Here is a 9,273-nt window from a genome sequence, read left to right as displayed (position 1 = left end):
GTCCAGGCCTGCCATGGGTCAGCTCTCCCAAACCACCACCCCTGGCAGTGCAAGCCTGACCTTCCAGCCCCCTGCAGGCCTCGCTCTCTGTGTACAGCTTAGCGATAGACACTCCCAAAGCCTCTGAGCGTCCCTCGGGAGTGCTCAGCCCGCTCCACTGAGCACATGCAGAACGGTGACTCTAATCCCACCGGCGCGGTCCACAGCAGCTTGTAAGATTCAGTTCAGGCCAACCACTCTATTGAGAACACGGCACTTAGATATACAGAAAACAGGAATGAGTTTATTATCAAAGAACAGAGATGCAAGCGAGAGTGAATAAATACTGGAAAGTAGTGGTTACATAGAAAACAAAATCCTCACACTTTCTAGAGCCGGGGTTCTCACAAATTTTTGGCAGCCTCAGCATGCGGCTCTGACAATACTTAACTAACTGTAGGAAAAACAAATAAATAAATTACGTGTGCATATTTACATAGGGATTTTTTGCAGACTCAATAATAAATAAAAGGTACAGTTGTGTCTTATCTTTACTGGACCTAAACACAGAACAAACCAGTGCTTTGTGCAGTCTTGTCTTTTTTGTTGTTCTTTTGCTTTTTTGGTCAAAGGTGGACGGCTGTACAACAATTCTGAACTAAATTTAAAAATTCTTTACATAAGAGAAGTCCAAATAATAATGAAAGAATGTATCTGCCAATATGAGTCACCGTTCTGCATGTATCTGCCAATGTCCAAAATTTCTTTCACAGACAAAAAAACTCAATCCACCTAGCCCAGTAATAATAATAATGATAATAGTAACAACAAAATCTGAGCCGTTGCTGTTGTCTTTTCAGCTTGGTTTTTGCATCATTTAACAGCTCGCGCCTCTGAAACTCACCGTGGTAATTTGGTTCAACTTCCTTTGTATGAGTGCTGTAGGGACGATGCACGACATACGTTTCAATTTGTTGAATTTCTCTCTCACACTGCAACTTGCTCAGAAATGGGATCGAGTGGCTTCAGAAACACAGGAAACTGCCTTTCCCCCGGTGCTGAAGTGTTCCTTTTTCTCTCTCTGTTTTGCTTTTCTTCGCAGAGGGTCCCAGAGGAGCCACCTGCTGTCACATTCAAGGTCATTTTCTGGCACTAGATTATTTGAAATACTTTCTGATACCCAGTCACATTTTTAACTCTTTCACCTCCCCCCCATGAACAATCACTACCTACCCAAACACCACGCAGTGAGATGGCCCATAGCCAGTTACAGAGCTACAGTAACATGAGATGTAACCACAGTGGTTAGAGGTCTATAAAATCATGAGTGGTGCGGAGAATTGACTAAGGAAAAGCTATTTACTTGTTCCCATAACACAAGAACTAGGGGCCACCAAAGGAAATTAATGGGCACCAGGTTTAAAACAAATAAAAGGAAGCTCTTCTTTACACAGCGCACAGTCAACCTGTGGAACTCCTTGCCTGAGGAGGTTGTGAAGGCTAGGACTATAACAGGGTTTAAAAGAGAACTGGATAAACTCATGGAAGTTAAGTCCATTAACGGCTATTAGCCAGGATGGGTAAGGAATGTGTCCCTAGCCTCTGTTTGTCACAGGGTGGAGATGGATTGCAGGAGAGAGATGACTTGATCATTGCCTGTTAGGTTCACTCCCTCTGGGGCACCTGGCATTGGCCGTTGTCGGCAGACAGGATACTGGGCTGGATGGACCTTTGCTCTGACCCAGTCTGGCCCTTCTTATGTTCTTAGCCAAAGAATACACTTTGCGACTTCAAAGAAAACCACACCTATGTAGCTCAGCTCTGCCGGCATAGTACTATTTAAAAGGGAGCGCACATTAGGATTTATGGCATTTAGAAGGCACCTTTAATACTTAACATCTCAGCGATTGTTGGGGCACTTTGGAGGCTCTTGTGGCTGCAAAACAATCAGCTGGTGGCTGCATTTGAGAAATGCTGTTCTGGAGTCTAAACAAACAAGGCCTTCCCTTCTCTCATTTCCCCAGCGTGTGGCTGAGACTCCTTCTCATGAGATCGCTCCCTCTCAGCTGCAGAGAAAAGCTTGACAATGTGACCCTGAGTTTAAAGGTTCAAAAGCAGAAGGCACGTACGAAGAATCCACAGTTTAAACGAGACACACTTATTGCTTGAGGGCCCCGCTGCCTGATTTTGAGATCCTGGCCAGGCTGACGAACGGGGACTTGGCTCGTTCAAGTAGGTGTGAGTTGGATCAGTGTCACATCTAGGAGTCTCATTTTGAGCCCCCTTCCAGTGCAATCTCTTTTCCCATCACATACACCTCAGGTTTCCTACAGATCCACTCTCTTCCCATGTAGCACCGTGAGCTGCTGACCCCTTTCTCGTCGTTCAGATACGCGCAGTCACCTCCTCCTCTTATCTGAAACCTGCAACACAGAAGCCAGGGAGCTGCAGTCAGGCAGAGGCCGGGCATTTCACACCAGTCCCAGCCAGGGGAGCCGTTCTCCACAGTGCAGGCCTGAGTGCGGAGCAGCTACTCTCCCAGCCCCTCAGGAGCAGAGCTCAGGACACGGAGTCTGTACCCCAGGAGAGGGCCACAGAGGCCCAAACTCGGGACAGTGTCTGGTGGCTATTCAGACCCAGTGAGGCTGGAAGCAGGTGGGATCCAAAGGTTGGGTCCAATACAGCAGAATGGGGACTGTCCACTGGGGAGCCCTGACCCAGCGCCATAAGAGCCTGACTTTTCAAAGTACTGAAGTAACCCAGACCAGGGAAGTGGGGGGTCTCCATCCTCCTCTAATGGCTGGCCTGCATAAGAGCTTTATCAATCGGGGGGGGGGGGGTTCAGTTAAAGACGTGGATTCTTTCACTCCTATGGCAGAGGCTCATGCTTCTAGTGCTGAATTGCGGGGTTCAAACCCTGCTCCGGGCTCAAGCAGCGCTGGTTTTGTGATCACACTTGGAGCCCACTGAAATCCATCGCGGGGTGTTGGCTGGGCAGCCATCAGTACTGTACCCCATTCCAGTGGGAGCCCCAGGCGTCCAGCACCTGTGAACCGCAGGCTCCTTTAACGTTGGTGCCTTGTTGCGGATTCAGAGGCCTCACCAGCCAAGTCACTCAAACCTGCCGGCTGCAATCCCCAGCGGGACCTGCACCTGCCATGCAGTGCTCAGCATGCTGCCCTCTCTAGCAGCCACTGTTAACCTGAGCTCCCTGCTGCCTCCTTTCCCCAGGGCGGGTCAGACACCCCAGGGACCTTGCTGAAGAGGGCTGGGGGAGAACAGCGAGTGTCCCAGCTGAAATCCCAGCAAGCTGCGAGGGCACCTCTGGCTATGGCGGCCTCTGTCTCCGGCCCAGCACCGTGCTGCGGGGAGGAGCCGAGAGTTCAGGGACACGCCGGCTCCCATCGGTCTCCGATAACGCAGGACGCGAACGGACCAGGGTCGTGTCTGGTTGTTTCACTAGCACTGAATGGTGGATCTACCTGAACTCAAACAGCTCAGACACCAGAATCCCCAAGCCCAGGGAATTAGTACAGAGGGGTGAGAGACACTCACAGGTGGTTGAATTCAGTGCCGTTGGTGCATTTCCAGGGCTGACCCTGCTCCCTCCAGAGGCTGATCCAGTGGTCATAGACACCCTTATGGCGCAGCAGGAACATCTTAAAGAAAGCCGAGGGACAGCAGGTATCAGCCCCCCATCCCGTGCTCCCCCCACCGCCCCTCCAGGGCTCTGTGCTGCAGAGAATCCCAGTCGCATATTGAAGGGCGCTCAGTTTATTTTCGGGGGGATTATCCCCTCCCTCTTGCAAAGCACAAGATCATCCGGGCAGTCTTAACCCTCCCACCGCACACAGCAGCCCCGCCCCAGTGCTCCCAGTCACCCACACCCCAAGTCCCCCTGGGCTGGGGGCAGCTGCTGGGTCTGAGCTCTCTGCAGAGACATCTCTTTTCACAGCTCCGGCTGTCGGTCCAGCTCCCTTCCCTCTCTGAGAAATAGTAGCATTTCCCTCGGTATCCCATCCAGCCGTCCGGGCACGAGGGGCCAGCAGGGGGGCACAGATCAGCTGATGAAAGCTGAGAGGTCAGCACTGAGAATGAGACAGTCACAAGGAGGGTAAGAGTTGCATCGAGAATTGGGCATTTGACTGGTACAAAAATTGGTCAATTGACCAGTCAAATCTGTCAAAGAGTGGTCAGATATTTTAAAATACCAATTTATCAGAACAGGAACAAAAAAGAGCAAGACGTCATTGTCTCCAGTAGATTTAGCTTTAGATAGATACAGATCTACCTAATTTTTTAAAAAATGTACTTCACTGAGTTATTTTAACTCAGAAAACAAAGGCGAAACACTGAAACCAAGTTCTGAAAAACACCAGCGAGGCTCCAAGACGCAATCCGAAAGGCAGGCTGCATCCTAACCCCAGGGCTCTCTCTGGAGTATTTGACTGCGGCCAAACAGGCAGTCAACTGACCGGGTTGCCAAGCCTACTGGGACCCCCAGCTGCGGCTGGTCCACTGCAATCAGACGCAGGGTGAGGGAGACGTTTGTCACAGTAAATTTGCCAGGCAAGAAGGATTCCAGGGGCACTCCCAGCCTGGGAGGGACTGACACAGCTCAGAGCATTTCACCCCAGATCAACAGCTGGACGTTCAACCTCGCAACAAACAGCAGGTGAACAACTGAGAAGAACGAGGGAACTTTCACTCAGGGACATGAAAGCCACAAGGGGGCGCCAGACACCACAGCCACGGGAAGTGACCTGTTGCACTGTGGGCCAGGAATGATGGAACTTAATTCACCTCCTACCTGCAGACTTTTCTCTCCCCAAACACAGCAGCAAGAAAGGCACTTTCTGGAAGCCCTCACGGCAGTGTAACCCTTTCAGAGCCATGAAAGGGCAGCAGTGGGGTCACCCATAAGTGACACCAAAGAGGATTTGAAAGGCCTGTCTAGTTGAGAGGAGTCGGACTCAAACCCCTCCAGATATTTTTGAGCACATCACTTTTGTTTGCACGACAGTAACTCGGTAGCTGGTTTTCAAGCCTCCCCATGTGGCTGGCGCTCAGTGAGGAATAGACACTCTGAGTCGGGAAGAGTTAGGAAACGTGGCAGCGGTGATCAGAAAACGAGCATGTGTTCACTCACGCACAAGGCACGTCTGACCCTGTAGATTTCACTGTGCAGTGCACGGTAGCCCACACCCCTGCCCTACTGAACTGAGCAGAGAAGTCAGTGACTAACAGTTGATGGCACAGGCTGTCTCCACCATCCATCTCCAGGTCAGATGCCACATGTTCTGCAGAGCTCCCTGCACCTGCAGGTGTGTAACCAACCCTAAGCTCACAGATTCCCACCTTACACAGCCAGAGCCAATGCTGCCCATTGCAAGAGCCTGCCATTACAGCAGGGAGCTGGGATTCAGGGCCCATCTGTATCAGAGCAATCTGCACCAGTATAATCACAGTGACATCCAGGCAAACACCTCCTGGAGATGCGCTGGAGCAGTGCGGCTCGCTCTGGTAACTTCCTGCAGCGAACTGCACCAAGGCAAGCTCCTTTGTGCACCAGTGCGGTGAGTCTCCTTTAGCGGTTTGCACCAATTCAACTGCAAGGACGTCATGACGTCGGCACAGAGGATTCCTAATGCAGACAGACCTGGATTCAATCCCCTCTGCCAGCTGCTAAACCCTCCTGGGGCCCAGTGATCGGATCCCAGGGCAATAGAGAAATCCCACCCCCGACAGTCTCCAGCACCCCCCGCCACAGACGACGGGGGCATACAGCAGGGTTCATGTTCACCGCAAACAGATGCCCTCTGCACGAGCACACGCTGTCTGTGCAGCCCGGGGGAGTGAATGGTGCTAAGGGACCCTTCCTGGCCAAGCTCAGCGATTGGGGGGTTTCCACACTGCACTGATGGAGGGGTCTCGACTGAGTTCTACGGCTCATTTCAGTAACACGGCAGCACCTGCCGCCCGGCCACAGGTGTGACCTGAAGATCCAGGAAGGCCAGGCTGGTAACCTCAGAGCAACACAGAGAAGGCAAAGGGCTCAGGGTTGCACTGCACCCTGTCCCACTGGACACCCTGGTCAGGGACTGCTTCACGGCGCGTGGCAAAGGTGACTTGGGTCCAAAGTGCTCAGAGGTGGGCTGTGGGGGCTAATGTCAGTCAGATCGTCCCGACACAGAGAGTGCCCAGGTGCAGGGGTCTGGGAGGAAGATCCCCCAGGAATCCTCTGTCCCAGGGGCAGAAGCCGGACAGGCCGGGAGGAGAGAGTGAGTGTGGTAGGTCACGGGGGAATGGGATGCGCGGAGATCATAGATGGAGGGGAAGGGAGCCGGGTGGAAGCTGGGAACTCACCTGCCAGAGCAATGATGGCAGCGATCAAAGCAGACGATACAACTATCACTGCAACCACAACTCCACAGGTTGGACTTTTCTTGCAGTTCCAAGGAGGGTCTGAGACAGAAAGACCCGTCAGGCAGGCCTGGGAGGACACGTCTCACTGACAGCACCGGGGCTGGAGCTGCCCTGGAACATGCACCGTTCTTGTCTAGTTTTTGTAAAGCTCTCCAACACCACTTTCTACAAACCATTACCCTCTGATCCCACTGAGGGTTTCCAAAAGTTAGTGCCTGTCTCACCCCCCGCAACCTGCAAGGTCTCGTGCCAGCAAAGGGAAGCTGCTCCCAGATCTGGAGCTGCATTCGCATGTCCTGAGGGCTGTCCTGCACCATGGTCACCACGGGCAGGTAGGTCATCAACCTCCATCTCTGTCCCAGCTGCAGGATGGCCTCTGGTTCCTGCTCCCTCAGGCACCTGGAGATACTGAAAAAGGGGTGGGGTTGGCAGAGCAGGAGAACACCCCATGAGGTTAAGAAATGGCAGTGAGGGCCTTTTCCCTCCCTGGGAGATTATGGTGTCCCTCTGTGGGGACTCCCTTCCTGGCAGATGCTAGTGAGCTATTGAAAGAGCTCAGCCTGTTTAGATTATAAAAAAGATCGGGAGGTGACATCATTGAAGTGTTGAAGTGACTTCATGGAGAGAAAATATTGGGTATTAAAGGGCTCATTAATCTATCAGAGAAAAGCATAACAAGACCCAGTGGCTGGAAACTCAAAAGAGACCAATTCGTATTAGAAAGAGGGCACACATATTCAACAGTGAGGACGAATCACCAAAGGAAGAAACTAGAAAGGGAAGTGGTGGGAATTCCCCACCGCTTGATGTCTTCTAATGAAGACTAGATGCCTTTCTGGAACGTGTGTAGTCAAAAACTAGCTCCTATGCTCTACAGAAAGCATGTGATATGAAGGGGGTCAGATGACATGCTCTAATTGTCTCTTCTGTCCATAAAGTCTGCTAATTTATGAAAAAATGAGCGTAGCATAGGGACAAGCCTCTGATGTTTTACTGTGTTCGGCTTGAGCCCACAATGAACGCTCATTGAGTGGGGTGATCCAGGGGAAGCAGCTGAAACATCCAATGTGGCTGGACAGGGGCAGGACATCAGCACTGCAGGGGAGGGGTGGGTGTGGCAGTGACATCACAAAGGCCTTTGGCAGGACCTCAGCCTATTGGACAAAGGTGGTGGGGAGGCGATGACCTCACAGAGAGATCTTGACATCAGCCAGGCAGGACAGGGGTGCAGGACAGGGGCAACCTCGGAGATCCCTGTGGCTTTGCTTCAGCACGTCTCCTTCTCGAGGTCTCTCCTGGAGGACTGAGAGAGCATTCACTTGCACGTACGTGAGCACAAGGAGGACCCTCTACGGAGTTTTCTCCTTTTCTTTTAGTGGTTTTGCTTGAAAACAGACGTCCCTGTATAGAAGGTAAGAGCCTTGGAGAGGTTTGGAACCTGTTCAGTCTGATCCATCAGGTGCCGGCTGATTTTTAGGAATGGAAAACACTAGATTGTGGGGGCAGCATTTTATTTCCGACCTAGGACTTTGTCCCTTAGAATTCCTGGGGACATTGGGGTTTCTCCTTTTTGTTTTCCCTTTTCCTGTCTCTCCCTCCTTTCTTGTCTTTTCTTGCATCTTTGTCCTTTTCCCCTGCTTTCCTTTCACCACCAGGACCTGTCTGTGCATGTGGAGTTGGGGACGGAGGGGGGGCGGGGGGGTTGCGCTTCAACTCTCATTGCGGGAGGCCCTCCCAAAGACATGTGGCTGGAATAGTGATCTAAGAGTGACTCCCTCCGGTGGTGACCCGGGACATCTGGTGAGAACTCTCAGCTTTCTGCTTCTCAGAGTCTCAATGCTGATTGGGGGAGTTTGGGGCTATTGTGAGGGAGGAGGCTCAGGTCCTTGTGACCCTCCTTTAAGACCAAGGAAATAGGCCGTAACCAAACATGTATTTGATTGCTCTTGCCGCTTTTCTCCATTCATTGTCTTGGAGTAATTCACGATTCTCTCTCTAATGGGCTAGTTCTTCTAAAATACTTACTAAAGAATTAGGTTTTAATAAAGCCAAATGCAACCCCATACCTCCAGTAACAAAGGAGTCAGGCGGCACCCTACAGAATTGGGGACAATCCGCTGGAAAGCAGTGACCCTGAAAAGGATTTTGGGGCCATAGTGGACAAGCTGTTCAACATGAGCTGTCAATGTGAAACCGTGTTAAAAAAGGTTAAAGCCATTCTTGGCTGGATAGAGTAGTGAGGATGGAAAGGGAAGTGAAAGAGCATTGGTGAGACTGATGTTGGAATGTTGAATCCAGTTCTTGTGTCCACATTTTGAATATTATGTTAAAACAATTGGAGAGGGTGCAGAAAAGATTCATAACTGAGTGATGGGGATGATGCCCTATAATGAGACATTGAAAAAGCTCAATCTGCTTAGTATATACAAGAGAAGAATGAGAAGTGAGTTGCTTGACTTCATGGAGAGAAAATGTTGAGTATAAAAGGGCTCTTTTATGTCGCAGAGAAAGGCATGACAAAACCCCATGGATGGAAGCAGAAATCAGAAAAAGGATAATGACAATAAGACCCAGATTTGTAAGAGGGTGGTTTGTCATTGGCACAAAGTACCAAGAGAAATGATGGCTTCTCCATCTCTTGATCTCTTTGAATAAAGACTAGATGCCTTTCTGGAAAATGTTTGAGTAAAAGAAAAGCCCAGCTCTTCTGACATACAGGAGGCCTTAGGATACGCAGGGGATGAGATTAAATGCTCTAACGGTTCCTTCTGGCCATAAAGTCGACTAACTTGTGAAAACCTAATTGCGGCCTGGGGAAGAACTTCTGTGTTCTACTATGTAGTCGGTGTCACCCCACAAGGAAGTGAC

Source organism: Eretmochelys imbricata, chromosome 14 (genome assembly GCF_965152235.1).
Source record: "Eretmochelys imbricata isolate rEreImb1 chromosome 14, rEreImb1.hap1, whole genome shotgun sequence".
Lineage (NCBI taxonomy): Eukaryota > Metazoa > Chordata > Testudines > Cheloniidae > Eretmochelys > Eretmochelys imbricata.
This window is presented reverse-complemented; position numbering follows the sequence as displayed.